General features: G+C 38.0%; 1 long non-coding RNA gene across 2 annotated transcripts; it reads right to left on the bottom strand.

Annotated features, from left to right (window-relative positions):
* Positions 1 to 341: 341 nt before the first annotated feature.
* Positions 342 to 4,747, bottom strand: LOC120962648 (uncharacterized). Of its 2 annotated transcripts, XR_005753372.2 has the most exons (7): positions 4,316 to 4,747; positions 4,006 to 4,066; positions 2,870 to 3,009; positions 2,495 to 2,614; positions 1,438 to 1,724; positions 1,302 to 1,363; positions 342 to 692 (listed from the first exon to the last, which is right to left on the bottom strand). It is a non-coding gene; the product is annotated as an uncharacterized lncRNA (long non-coding RNA). The 2 variants fall into 2 exon arrangements; XR_005753370.2 differs by having other exon boundaries at positions 4,006 to 4,747.
* Positions 4,748 to 14,113: the final 9,366 nt, after the last annotated feature.

Raw genomic sequence — 14,113 nt, 5'->3', positions numbered from 1 at the left:
CTGTTGGAGAAGAGTTCTAGTGGCGAAGGTGGTGCTGAAGAGGGGATGGATACCTTGTGCAGGTCCTGAGCAAGTGCCGTGATGGCAGAAGCGGCCGGAGGAGATGTATGCGTTTGAAGGTCGTGAAGATGTTGAATGCAAGCAACATGTAAGTCATGTTTGTTGTAATCTTTTGCTTGATTATGGATTATAATTTGGAAATTACATCAAGAATAGAATGCCACTTTTTGTTTCATAGCCTGGCTTCTATCTTCAATCTGAAATACCTTTCTACGGTGCAAATTTATCCGAATTGTGATGCAAAGTTCTTAGTATAAGTTACCTACAATCCTCCAGTGCTGCTTATATAAGTTTTAGACAGAGAATAGATATAATACTTCTGTCTGGAAAAAAGAAGCAATAAAGAAAAGTAATTAGCTAGATTTGAAAATCCCAACCCAATATTTTAGTGTTAGTAAATTGATAGCATCATCAGAAACACCATACAGACAGAGTTATTTTTGTCTAATTAGTTAATTAACATACATGAACGATAGACTGGATGAAGTATGTGTGCATCACCCCTCTGTCTAATACTTATTGCAAGCACCAAAATAAATTATCTTGAGTCTAGTTTTGTACAGAAAGCCCAACTGATGGAGCTAGCATAACTTCCATAAGTCAGTTTTGGTAGGAACTCCCGTACTACTAACCTGAAAATAATAAAATGAAAAAAGGTTACTAAAATTCAGAAGCAAACAAAGCAAAAGATAGGTTTTCTCCAACCAGATAATCTTTTTTTCTTTTTACCAACAGAGAATCAATTATGTCCTAGTTAAGCCCAACTGGTGAAGCCAGTATAACTTCCAAAAGCTAGTCTTGGCTACTAACCTGAAAGAAAGCACATCTATATCCAAATTGCCAAAATGATGACAAGGTCTAGAATTAGTTTTGCAAAAAGGATGAGCAATCCTCATCTTTCACCATAGACAATCAATCCCATTTATTTTGAATTCTAGATGAGAAGATGTCGTTATCAGCTCATATAACCTTGCACAAAAATGGAGCCACGTATCTATGAGTGAGATTTGCAAATAAACATTGGAAACTTCCCTATGGAAGAAGCATAATGTGATGTGCCGTAGAAGATGCATTTTTCTCTGCTCTATGCTGACCTAGCAACATCCACTGTCTAGTTGCATCTAGTAAAATGTTAGGATTTCAACTTTATATAGTGTTTGAGATACTACTGAGCACTGCTAACTACTAAGAAACCATAGAAGAGAAACTAATAATTGAGCTATCATGAACAGCTTACTTACCCTCTAAAGCGACCTAATAAGGAAGAAAGGTCTCTTTGCTCAAGATAAAATTTCTTCGATACCTGTAGAAGAACACTTATGAACACAGGGATATGAATCATATAAGAAAGCTAACATGATAAGATCACTGGAATACCTCAAACTGGATAAAAGGGGGAGATCATGTCAAAGTCGAAGTATCAAATACATTGGTGGGCATCACTTTAGAAAGAACATGTCTTGCACACCAAGGATAAAGGGAAGAAGCATCCAGCAGGCAGTGGGCTGCGGAAGCTCAACCCACAACGCGGCGGAAGTGCCCAAGAGGTCCTCCACGTGGTGGATGGCCTCGGCGTCGGCGGTTACTTGTTCAGACTGTACTTGGGCATGGGAAGAACTGAAAGAACAGTCAAGTACTTGTCCGAAGAAGCTGGGTATCAACTTCTGCTGAAATTAGGCATCCAAATACATAAAAAAGACACTGAATTAATAGAATGTGATGGTCTTTGGGAGGCAAATGAATAATGATCATCTTCTATGATCCCCTCTTTCCTACTATATGCATATTCTCTAGCTGATACTGATAACTGAAAATACAGTCACACAAAGACGAAGGAAACACATGTAAGTTTAGTATGTATCAGCACCATGTGCAGTCCAGCCATGCTCCAACTTTCTACCCAATTTTCTTTCCTAATCTCATGACGAGGAAGAGATAGATCTGGCTAAATATTAAACATACTAACTGTCCAAAGTAAATAATATAAACGGTATGTGGAAACTATCTACATAAATATTGTCTGAAGTGTCTATCGTTAGTACAGTAAAGCAATGGGCAGAATGACTTTTCTCTTTCCTTAGACCATGAATCTCACTTTGTTTTAGTTAAGCACTGAAAAAGGTGCCCCAATTATGCATGTTCTCCTGGTGATGGGAACATAACTATCTATGTATACAAAAGCAAAAAAACATTAGTAGCACCTATGCAAGTCAGTGGTTGCAAGGCATCAGCTAACCCAGAAAAGCATATCGATAGCAATGGAAAATCTAATAGAATGATATGTCTGTTAGTCTATATACTGAACAACCAATAAGAAAAGGCAGTATGGACCAAGTTATAAGAAGATCAACTCGTTTGTTCAAATTAGTATAAAATAATTGCGGGATAATATGGAAATCATATAAGTTTTAGTCAAGCATATCTTGGAAGATACCTAGAAAACCAGCATACAGTGGAAATGATGAAGAGAAAAATGCATCCAGTTAAACCATGTGAACAACAGGCAGCTGAAGATGACATACGAAAAGGCACATATATAGCTTCAGAGATTTAGCTGCATCAGTCAAAGAGGAAAATAATATGTTATCAACTTCGCCTTGTCATCAAGGTAATCCATCACCATCATGATAACAAAAGATGCAACAGTAAGATCATGCCTAAAAGGCAACACAAGATTTCAGAGAACACTGGCCTTGATTGGCCCAAACTTGTACTGAAAAGTTACAACTAAAACATAAATTGCTAACAAAGGATATTCACACAAATCGATGACGAAAGGAACATGCACATCTTTAGAAAATACATTTACCTGCAATGGATAGCTAAATATATCTTGGGATATCCCTAGAGGCGATGCAAGCATTGACTATATATACGGTTTGATATTCCTGGGGGCATTGCAATCACTGACACTACATACTGGGCTGCACCAAATGAGAGTAGGGAGTTCTGCAACATAGAGAGAAATTACATAAGAATCAGGCCCCCAAAAAAATATTTGTCCTCCTTGTCCAGATTGCACACATTAGCATAGGTTCTAGATTTCATGTAATAGTAATAAACTGACATTTATGCGAAACCATAATATTTTACTCCTTGAACCCAATGATGTTCATACATCAGCTGCTCCTTCGCTAGTAATTTACTTCTTGGCAGTGACCTCCTAACAGAACGAAATCGCCAATATAAAGACCGAAAAATTGGTATCTAATCACAGATGCAGCATACTGTAGTACTTGAATTGTAGATCCTCAAATCACAGATGCAGCAACTAATAATAAGCACAACCTTATGCCCTTAGACTCAAATCACGTCATGCAAAATAATAAGCACAAAATGGAAGGAGCGGCATTCAATCAAATAAAGAACCACACTGGGTATCCAGGCACAAAGATTGTTCTGGTTAGTCACAATTCATTTTACATCTGTAGCATATTGTTTTTTAAGCTGGAACAAGCCACAATTCATTTTAACTCAATTCATTGTTCCATCAAGGTTCTGAATCCAAGTGACACTAAACATTAATACATGCACAGTATCAAATCAACGTAAAGGAAATAAGGGGGTAAATCAGCTAGCTGATGCAATAGCCAAACCCCTGGCATAACATGAGGCCTAAAAATCATATGGAAGATGTAGGATTTATGTGCAAACCCCAAAACGAATCGGCTGGCTAATCTAGCTCTTTCACTTAATAAAACCAAGAAAGCCTGATGCCTACATCAAAAAATTATGTGATAAACATACAAGGGTCATCCCTACATAGCAGTTTCTTGTACTAAATCCCTATCTATCAAGCACCTCCTCTCATAAATAAATGTGGCAGGGCTGTCTATTTAATCAAGCAACTGGAAGAACATGATGCACCAAAGAGAACTGCTTATTAGGGAGCCATACACACATCAAACCTAGTAAGTAAAATAAATTAGGGGGTAAGTCAGCTACCTGAACACCCAAGATGTGCTCCGCGCACACGTGAGGCAGCAATCCACGACAAGCATAGTACCTGCAAAACAAATTAGGCAGCACATAAACGGTACAATGTCATCAGGTGAAGAGGAAGCACATAAAAATGAAAGAAGCAAAAGAAGAAAATGAACGCCCAGCAAGCAGCCAAAATAGCCCAAGAAACATCCAAAGAAACAGAAGAGGCAAGAAGAAGAAACCAAAAGAGTAACAGGAGATGCAAAAGGATCCAAACGCAAAAAGATTCGGGGGAGATCAAATCCACTGGTACGGGAGGAACACGAGGTACCTTCTATAGCTCACCAATCCGCAGCAACCGGACCATGCTGAGGATAAAATTAGCGAACCTAGCCAGATCCCTACGAATCACGATAAATAGACCTGGATAAGCAACGGGAAAGAGGAACCAGCGTCTCCCTCCTCAGCTGCTCTGTTTAGTCGCGCCATGGATGACCTTGCGGGCGGCTCCTTGGCGATCTGGACGCACCGCCTGACCTGCTCGGCCACGGTGGCCCTCCTTGTCCTGGCTCGTGATGAGGGGAGGAGAGGAGAGGGTGGGGGCGCTCCTCTTGCCATGTGCACGCGAGGACGACGGTGACGACGCCGGGGAAGTGGACGGCGACGGTCCGTCGGGCTGGGCGAAGGAGATGGCAGCGGCGTCGGGAGCTGCTAGGGTTAGGGATTGGGTGGAGGAGGCGTAGAGGAGGAGGAGGGACGAGCGAGTGCGGGACGAGGCGGCGGCCAGGTCTCCACCACAGGAGCGGCCCGATTATATACCACCTTACACGAAATGACTAAAATGCCCTTGGCGAGGTAGTCTAATTACGCGCGGTGGCACGCCGGGAGTGAAACTGCGCGGGGAGGCAGTAACTATTCATTGTAGCAGTAGCTCCGGGTCGATTCGACGGCCGAGGTCTTCCAGGAGCGAGATCCTACGGTCCAAAACGCATCAACAACTCGATCCAACGGCCGAAATGCCCTGAGCTCTGAGAAGCCTCAGGTTCTCCCTAGATACTTATATCAGGATGTTTCATCATTTCTGTTTTCTTTTCCTCAAGTGATCATTTTCTGTTCTTGTGCATTGGAATGGTTGGTTCATTATTTACAATCGAACCAAACCGATGTTTAAGACGGTGTGCAGTAGGCTGAAGCGGGTGGCTACATGGGTGGCAGCATCATCGTCAGACCGGTCCACCAATTCCGTTGACATAGGCATAGTGTCTATCCTATATGACTTTACAATTGCACATATGTTTGTTACCATTGCACATAGTATACGGAGGCTGAATGTTGCTCATCTTTCTTTTAATCTGCTTCATGCAACATTTGGAGTTAATAAAACCATCCTTTATCAGAAAAAAAAATCTTTCCTCACAACCACTGCATCGTGGATCCTTCACATGGGTAGCAACACATTGCATTGATCACAAACCCAAGCCCAAAACCACTTGACTTGGTCGTTGCCTTGCCGGCGGCAGATGGGGCACATAATATTTGTACTGTTTGTGATGCTTGTACATGATAATTTTTTGACAAACGTTAGCATACCTCTGCTGTAATTATGTGTTGATTTTGTGACGTGTCCACATGGTATTTAAATTGTGATTTTTCTTGCTTTTTTGCGAGTGTTAAATTTGGCACCCCTTGTGGTGAAATGCTTGATCCGCCACAACCCAGAAGCATGGAAGAACATAGACATTGGGGATTGGTGGTAGGGGTGTGGCTGAAGGTGAAGAGAATTTTCACATACCATCTATATATGGGCCGATCCCTCAGATATTCTGTTATGGATGGTATTTGTTTTTCAATGTTCATAATGAACGATAAATAGGGACTTTTTTTTGTAGTTACACTATCATTTAGAGCTTAACCATCACTTATTTTTCTGTTTTCGGAAGTAAATTTGATTTTCTAGAGGAGGAAGTAAATGTGTTCACAACAACATGATGCCCTTCTTTTTATGAACTACACAAACCGTTTTTATTACACAAACACTTTTTGTGATGTTTGAAACTTAAAAAAAGGAATGTGATGTCTGATTTTTGAAGCTTCAGTTTTGAAAATCGCAATGGTTTAACAAACTGTATTTTGAACATCTGGTTGGAACTTTAGAGGGCAACTTTGGGTTTTTTTCATTCCAAATGTACTAAGAAAACCAAAACATTACGTATGGATTTTACAAAATATAAAATCTAAGTGGAAGAGGCAAGAGAATAAACGAGTAAGTGACGGAAAGAGGATTCCACAAACAATAAAATAGAAAGGCAGCAAACAAAAGATAATGAGCCTAGGCCACAATACACGTTGTGATGCTCGTGCAACCGTAGTTTCCCTTAGCAATTTTGGGGCACGCCTATGTCTCGCTTGTAAAGAGACATTGTGAAGCCTCGCGTCAGGGGGGCGCCAGATGGTCCGCCTCAGTTACCGGGGAGGCCACATACTCATTTCTTTGTTTTTTCTGTCATGTTCTTTGGTTTTGTTTTATTTTCATTCATACTTCCAAATATTCTAAATAAATGTATTACGGAAAACACATTACATAAAACATTCGAAAGAAAATGTTAACCAAGTATTTGAAAAATGTTAAACTTGTATAGAGAATTGTTTTCACATGTATATAAATATTATACAAGGTGTGTGAAAAAAGTTGATCATGTATTTAAAAAAAATGTTAATCAAGTATTTGAAAAATGTTTTATGTGTATATAAAACATGTTGAACATCTATTAAAAAAGTTAAACTTGTATTGTACTTAAAAAATATTAAAATCATATTTGGAAAAAGTTAATTAAAAAATTGAAAATTTAAATGTACATAGAAAAAATGTTGACTATGTATTAAAAAATTAAATCTTGCATTTGAAAAACATTTAATCAAGCATTTGAAAAATGTCAACTTTGTATAATAATTGCTGACCATATTTTAATTTTTTTATCTGAAAATGTTAATCAAGCATTTGGAAATGTTTAAAAATGTGTAATGAAAAAATGTTGACCATGTATTAAACAAATGTTAGTATTTAATTGAAAAATTGTTAATTAAGCATTTATAAAAATGTTTAGAAAAAATATTGATGATGTATACAAAAAATGTTATTCGGTATGTGCAAAATGTTAAACATGTATTAGAAAAATGTTCTTGACGTATACAAAAATTGTAGAATGAAAGCGAAAGAAATAAAGAAAAATTTAAAAATAAAGACCAAAGAGAAACAAAGAAACGAAAGAAAAAATAAAGCAAAAATGAAAATATAAGAAACAACTGCAAAAAATGGAAACATTGAAAAACGAGAAACAAACAAAGGAAAACAAAGAAAATTGATGAAAACGATAAAGAAATAAAACTGAAGTAAAAACAAAGGGAAAAATAAAAAAATAAAAAACAGTGAAAACCGAGAAAGAAACAAAGAAAATAAAAAAAGGAAAAACCGGGCGAAAATAAGAAACAAAACTGAAGCAAAACAAAGAAAAGAAATATAATATAAAGAAAAGAAAAAATACAATGAAAAATAGGTAAAGAAACAAAGAAAACCAAAAGACCAGCAAGGAAAAAAGGAAACTGAAAAGAGAAACAGAAAAAAACTAAAAAAGGAAAACTCTTGCCATCAGTCGCCTGAGTGCAACACGTGCATCTGCCGTTGTCGTGGCCGTTGGCTCTATTTTGATCAAATGGTTTGGGGAGCAACCTATATACATAATTTGGGTTTTGCAACTGAGTCACTGTTGCAATCTCTCCCACGACAACAACTAATCTGTTGCAGGATCTGGATCTGGATCTCACGCGAAACCTCGACCACCTCCATGTCTTCTTTATCCTTTCATGCTGAGAAACAACCCCAACCACATGTGTTTCGCAGCAGCAACACAACGGGGGTGGTCATAGCTTGTCGTGAGCATGGGTCTGTCGTCGCCCATCGCGGTGCACCATTGCAGCTTGGGGTTGGGCGCGGTCGCCGCCGTGATGCGCCGTTGCTACCGGAGGGCGGGCACAGTCGCCGTCGTGGTGCTTGCCGCCTGCCTCCACTACGTCTATCGGCTGCGCGCGGTGCGCCCACCTCGCCGGAGAGGAGGATGGCGGCGAGGCGACCTGGTCGAACGTACGACGCTCACTGGCAGCAACGGGCGCTGCTGCTCCTCCTCACACCATTCGACAGGAGCTCGTGGCGAACGACGGTGGTCTTTTTCTTGCAACATCGTCCGTGTTGCAAGAAAAATTTCTGCAACATTAGTGATGTTGCAAAACTTTCTTCTGTAACTTCTTTATAAACGTGAAGAAAATTTCTTTTGCAACATTAGCTCTGTTGCAAAAAAAATTCCGCAGCAATACTTCCGTTGCAAAAGTTTCGCAACATGAACTCTGTTGAAACGTCTGAGCGCAACATCATCCTTGTTGCAAAGCTGTCAGCGGAAACTGGCGACTACCCCGCATTGAATCGAATGGCCCGTGAAACGGCGGATCATTGCAAAAGATCTGTCAGCCGACTCATAGTGTTGCCCAACTAAAAAACAAAGGAAACGACCGCGAGCGAAGAAACAGCGAGCCAGCGAAGCATTCACACGTCACGAGCTAGTGAAGCAAATAAAAGAGGAAACAGGCCGGCCCAGTTACTTCACGAAGGCCTATTCCCTTCACACGAGAGGAGCTTCCATTTTGCATGAAACAAGATATAGCCCCCGCGCGATTTTTCTAGGGAGCATCTATGCCTCACCTTTAGCGAGATGGACCTAGCACTCGCCTCTAAGCTAGCTCAGCATGTGGAAACACATTACCCAGATGTTTTTTTTTTCATTTGTGTGCACCCCACGTACCTACATTATATGTATATTCATTTAACTAATCTATTGAAAATTGTCATCATGTATATAGCAAAATGTTCATCTTCTTTTCGAAAAATGTTCATTGTGTATTAAAAAAATGTACAACCACGTACCATAAAAAGATAAAATTACTTCATAAAAATTCATCATATATTTTAAAAAATGTTTGTCATATGTTTAAACAATGATTATCATGCATTCTAAAAATGTCCATCTGTATTTATTTAGGAAAATGTGCACCATGTATTTAGAAAAATATTCAACGTGTTTGTGAAAAATGTTCTATTTATCTTCGAAGCATATTCTCTGCATATTTAAAGAAACATTCATGGTTTATATATAGATGTTCAATGTTCTTCTACAAATGTTCAACATGTCTTATAAAAATGTTGAACATGTATTTAGAAAATGTGCAATCGGTAAAAAAGTGCTTAACATGTATAAGACAAAATGTGTGTTTAAAAAAGTTGACATGTACTTGAAAATGTAACGAAAAGGGGGAAACAGTCAAAGGAAAAAAAATGAAAATCCTCAGATAAAACGATAAAATCATGTAGAGAAAATACGTACAAATCTATATCTATATCTATACCTATACCTATACCTACACACACACACACACACACACACACACACACACACAAGGTGCGTTTCGCCAACTTTTTCAACCGTTCACCGTCGAATTATTTTTTCTATGCGAGGTTATGTTTTTCTATTTGAGGTGGTACTAAATTCTTATGTGTTCGTCTGCTAGCAAAAAGCTTTTCCCGAATTTTGTACGTGGCCACGCGCTATGGCCCAGCGAAGCCAGCCCATTTATTTCCCAGCCCATGCAGCTGGGAAAATACTATTTTTCGCACGGAGCGGCAAATAGTCGGAGCATCGCACAGGACAACCAATAATGGGCTGGTCTACTTTTCTTTGTTTCTGTGTTTTACTTCTATTTTAATTATCTTTTTAAAAAAATGTTCGCAAATTCAAATAATTGTTTCTGTGTGTCAACACATGTTCCTGTTTTAACAAAATGTCCACAAATTCAGATAATGTCCATGTTTTTTCTAAAAAAATTGGTGTTTAAAAAAATGTTGTGAATTTTAAAATATGTCCCTATTTAAAACTTTGTTCGCGTTTTTCTGAAAGTGTACATAATTTTTAGAAACCTGTTCAGGATTTAAAAAATGGTTCATATTTCCCACAATATTCAGAAACTTCATGCCTTAAAATCTCCTCGATTAAAAGAAAAAGTAGATTGAATAATTCATGGGCCTTGTCTGGCGTACGATGACGTAATAAAACTCTTAAATGCCCTCGATCAATGAATTGAAAAATAGCGGATTGATTACTTAACACCCGGCGAAACCGAGAAGCTAAATGCTCATTTTTCACGTGCACACAGCGTTTTACTTGCACATATAATTCTCTCTAATTTTAAATGCATATTATATTTTCTCCCGTTGCAACGCACGGACATATGTGCTAGTAGAAAACCACTGACGGAACCTTCCAAAAACTACACAGAGTTTCCAAACCACTATCAGGCCAGACCCCTTTGGTAGCCTTGACCACCATCCATCTGTTTCTTTACCTATTTCTTAAAAGTACATATTTGATATTTTGAAATATTTCAAATACTTCAGTTCTTAAAAGTATTTTACCTATTTTTTTATGTTCACTACGAACTAAAAAGGATGTTCATGACGTTTTTAAAAAGTTAATCAAAAAATATTTGTTAGCATAATTTTAGAAAAAATCGTACGATTAAGAAAAAATTTCATATAAACAAATGTTAACACTTTATTAAAATTATATTTTCATGATTTTTTTGAAAAATGTTTACTAAAATGGAAAAATGTTTGCGTAGTTTGTTAAATATATTCCTACTATTCAAAAGATTATTCAGGCCATATATAAAATGTTCAAACATTTTAAAATATGATTCTTGGCATTAAAAATATCACGGCATGCAAATAAATCACACTATTATTAAAGAAACCGTAACACATAATTTTTTTTAGAAGCTTCAAAATAAATGTTCATGATTGTTTTTTTAAATTTTCAAATGTGTATTAAAAATGTTGAACATGCATTGTTTTCAAATGTTCAAGATTTATTAGGATAAATGTTCAACATGTACCTGGAAAATATTCAACATATACACACAAAATTTGCAACGTGTATTTTAAAAAGTTAACAAGTATTTGAAAAAAAGGAAAATAACATAAAAAACCTGAAATAAAGTCGATAAAGAAACCACATAGAAAAACAAAAGGGGGAAAAGTTCTAAAACCGGTGCATACCAATGGTAGAAAAAAGGCCTTTAGTCCCGGTTCGCAAAGGCCTTTAGTCCCGGCTGTGCAACCGGGACTAAATATGCGCGACTAAAGACCCCCCCCCCTTTAGTCGCGCCTCTTACGAACCGCGACTAAAGGCTTTAGTCCCGGTTCTCGTGGCTAACCGGGACTAAAGGCCTCCTCCGCAGGTTTAAATTTTTTTGCGAATTTTTTTTGCGAATTTTTTCAATTTTTTTATTTTCAAATTTCTGAATTATTTTAACCTCTAATCTCTAATCACCACCCCTCATCACTGCTCAATTTATCCTCTAAATTCGGATTTAACTTTTCGAGTAGATGATTTTTCATATAAAAAACTTTTTCATCCGAGTTCGTATGCAAAAGTTATGCCCATTTTAAGAATTTCCAGAGAGATTTTGCAAATAAAGTCAAAATTCATATTTGTTAATTTTCCCAACAACTAGACCACATATCACATGGAAAACTTATTTTATTTTATTTTTTTTGACATTTCCATCATTTTCTTTTGTTTTTTCTAAAACTGAAAAGGCGATCGGGGGGGGGGGGGGGGGGGGTGGGTAGAGTTTGAAAGTGAGGCCTCAAATCCCTTTAGTCGCGGTTGGCCAGACCAACCGGGACTAAAGGCCATTAGTCGCGGTTGGCCAGACCAACCGGGACTAAAGGTCTAACCTTTAATCCCGGTTGGCCTGGCCAACCGCGACTAAAGGCCTTGTGGCCAGCCTGAGGACCTTTAGTCCCGGTTGGCCAGGCCAACCGGGACTAAAGCCCCTCCCGTCCGCCAGCTGTCGACCGAGCGCGCTGGGCCCAGATAGTTGGTCGCGGGTCTCCTCCCGAACCGCGACTAAAGACCCCTTTAGTCCCGGTTCTATTATTTTGGGACTAATGGGGACGTATGGAAGCCTCCTTTTCTACTAGTGTACCGGTCCATCGAAGCTTTCCAAGATGGTTCGAGTTGTACGATGCTATGTCTGTCTCTCATGACATTATCTGTGCTATGTTCGTGTTTCGCGTACTGCAAGTTGTACGGTCAGGGTCGCCTACAACAGATAGCTCATGGGCCAACCCAACAATGGCTATGGTATGAGACCTGCGGCTGCAATATAAACGTCGGGCAACGATTTACAAATAATGTCAACGTCCAGTGTGGCACTGAGGTGCATTGTCTTCCTTTCTTTTAACCCTTTTGTTTTCATTTCCCATTTCTATATTCTATTTGGTAGAGTACACAAATATCCTCTACAGATCAATCAACACTTATTTTAACATGTGAACATCTTTCTAAAACCATAAACATCTATTTTAAGCTACATGAACTTTTCTTATATACAAGAAGTTTTTATAAAACTTCTTCTGAGAAGACTAAAACATTTAAAAAAACTTTTATAGCAACTTCCATATGTATTAAAACTCTTTATTCTAAATTGGAAATGTTCATTTCTTATTTAAAAATACGATCACTATAATTAGAAAAATGGTTGTCACGTCTTTAGAAAAGTTCATTCGGTAGTTGTAAACTATTTTTACCGTATTTAAATTGCTTATCATGATTTTAATTTTTTTTATGTATTTACAAAAAATTCACCTTGGTTTAGAAATGTACTTGACCTTTTAAAATCGTCTACATATTTAATACAAAATGTCCATGCATTTAAACAACTCCTTGCGATTTTAAATTTCTTCACACATTTGAAACAAAATGTCCGTATACTTTCAAAATGTGTTCAAGCATTAAAAAAGTATTTGTGTATTTCAACTTGAAAAATATGTTGGCGCTTTTTAGAGTAAATGTTCATGGTGTTCATGAAAAATATTCCTGCAATTTTAGGAAAAAATTCGCATCTCTAAGAAAATTTTCATGTGGCTCTAAATAATTTGACTGTTTGCCAAGAGAACTAAAAGAAAGAAAAATATGTGAAAGTTCTAATATACCCTAAAAGGAAAAGAAGTAAAGAGTGAACAAAATATGAAACAAAGACTGAATGAAAAAGGAACAAAAATAATAAAAAGTATATATATGAAAAGAAAAAGACAGAAGAAACCAGACACAAGACTGTCACCACCGCATGAAGAAACAACAAATAGAAATCAGAAAACTAGTACGGAAAAACCGCACGCCACTTGAAGTAGGGAGGAAAACCTCGGGTTACCCGACTTACTGGGCCAACCATACGCGGGACTCTGTAAGTGAGCGCTATCTATGGTCATTGCGGAAGAAATATAGCAATCCTGATTTTTTGTACCGGCGAGTTTGTTGGAAATATGCCCTAGAGGCAATAATAAAGTGGTTATTATTATATTTGCTTGTTCATGATAATCGTTTATTATCCATGCTATAATTTTATTGATTAGAAACTCAAATACATGTGTGGATGCATAGACAACAACATGTCCCTAGTGAGCCTCTACCGGGCTAGCTCGTTGATCAAAGATGGCTATGGTTTCCTAGTCATAGACATGAGTTGTCATTTGATAACGGGATCACATCATTAGGAGAATGATGTGATGAACAAGAACCAAACTATAAACATAGTACATGATCGTATCAAGTTTATTGCTATCGTTTTCTACATGTCAAGTATCTGTTCCAATGACCATGAGATCATGCAACTCACTAACACCGGAGGAGTACCTTGTGTGTATCAAATGTCGCAACATAACTGGGTGATTATAAAGATGCTCTACTAGTATATCCGAGGGTGTCTGTTGAGTTGGCATGGATCAAGACTGGGATTTTGTCACTCCATATGACGGAGAGGTATCTCGGGGCCCTCTCGGTAATACAACATCACAAGAAGCTCGCAAGCATGTGACTAATGAGTTTGGTCATGGTATCTTGTATTACGGAACGAGTAAAGAGACTTGCCGGTAACGAGATTGAACTAGGTATGGAGATACCGATGATCAAATCTCGGGAGAGTAACATATCGCCGGACAAAAGGAATTGTATATGGGATTAAC

Source organism: Aegilops tauschii, chromosome 4 (assembly GCF_002575655.3).
Source record: "Aegilops tauschii subsp. strangulata cultivar AL8/78 chromosome 4, Aet v6.0, whole genome shotgun sequence".
NCBI lineage: Eukaryota > Viridiplantae > Streptophyta > Magnoliopsida > Poales > Poaceae > Aegilops > Aegilops tauschii.
This window is presented reverse-complemented; position numbering and strand designations above follow the sequence as displayed.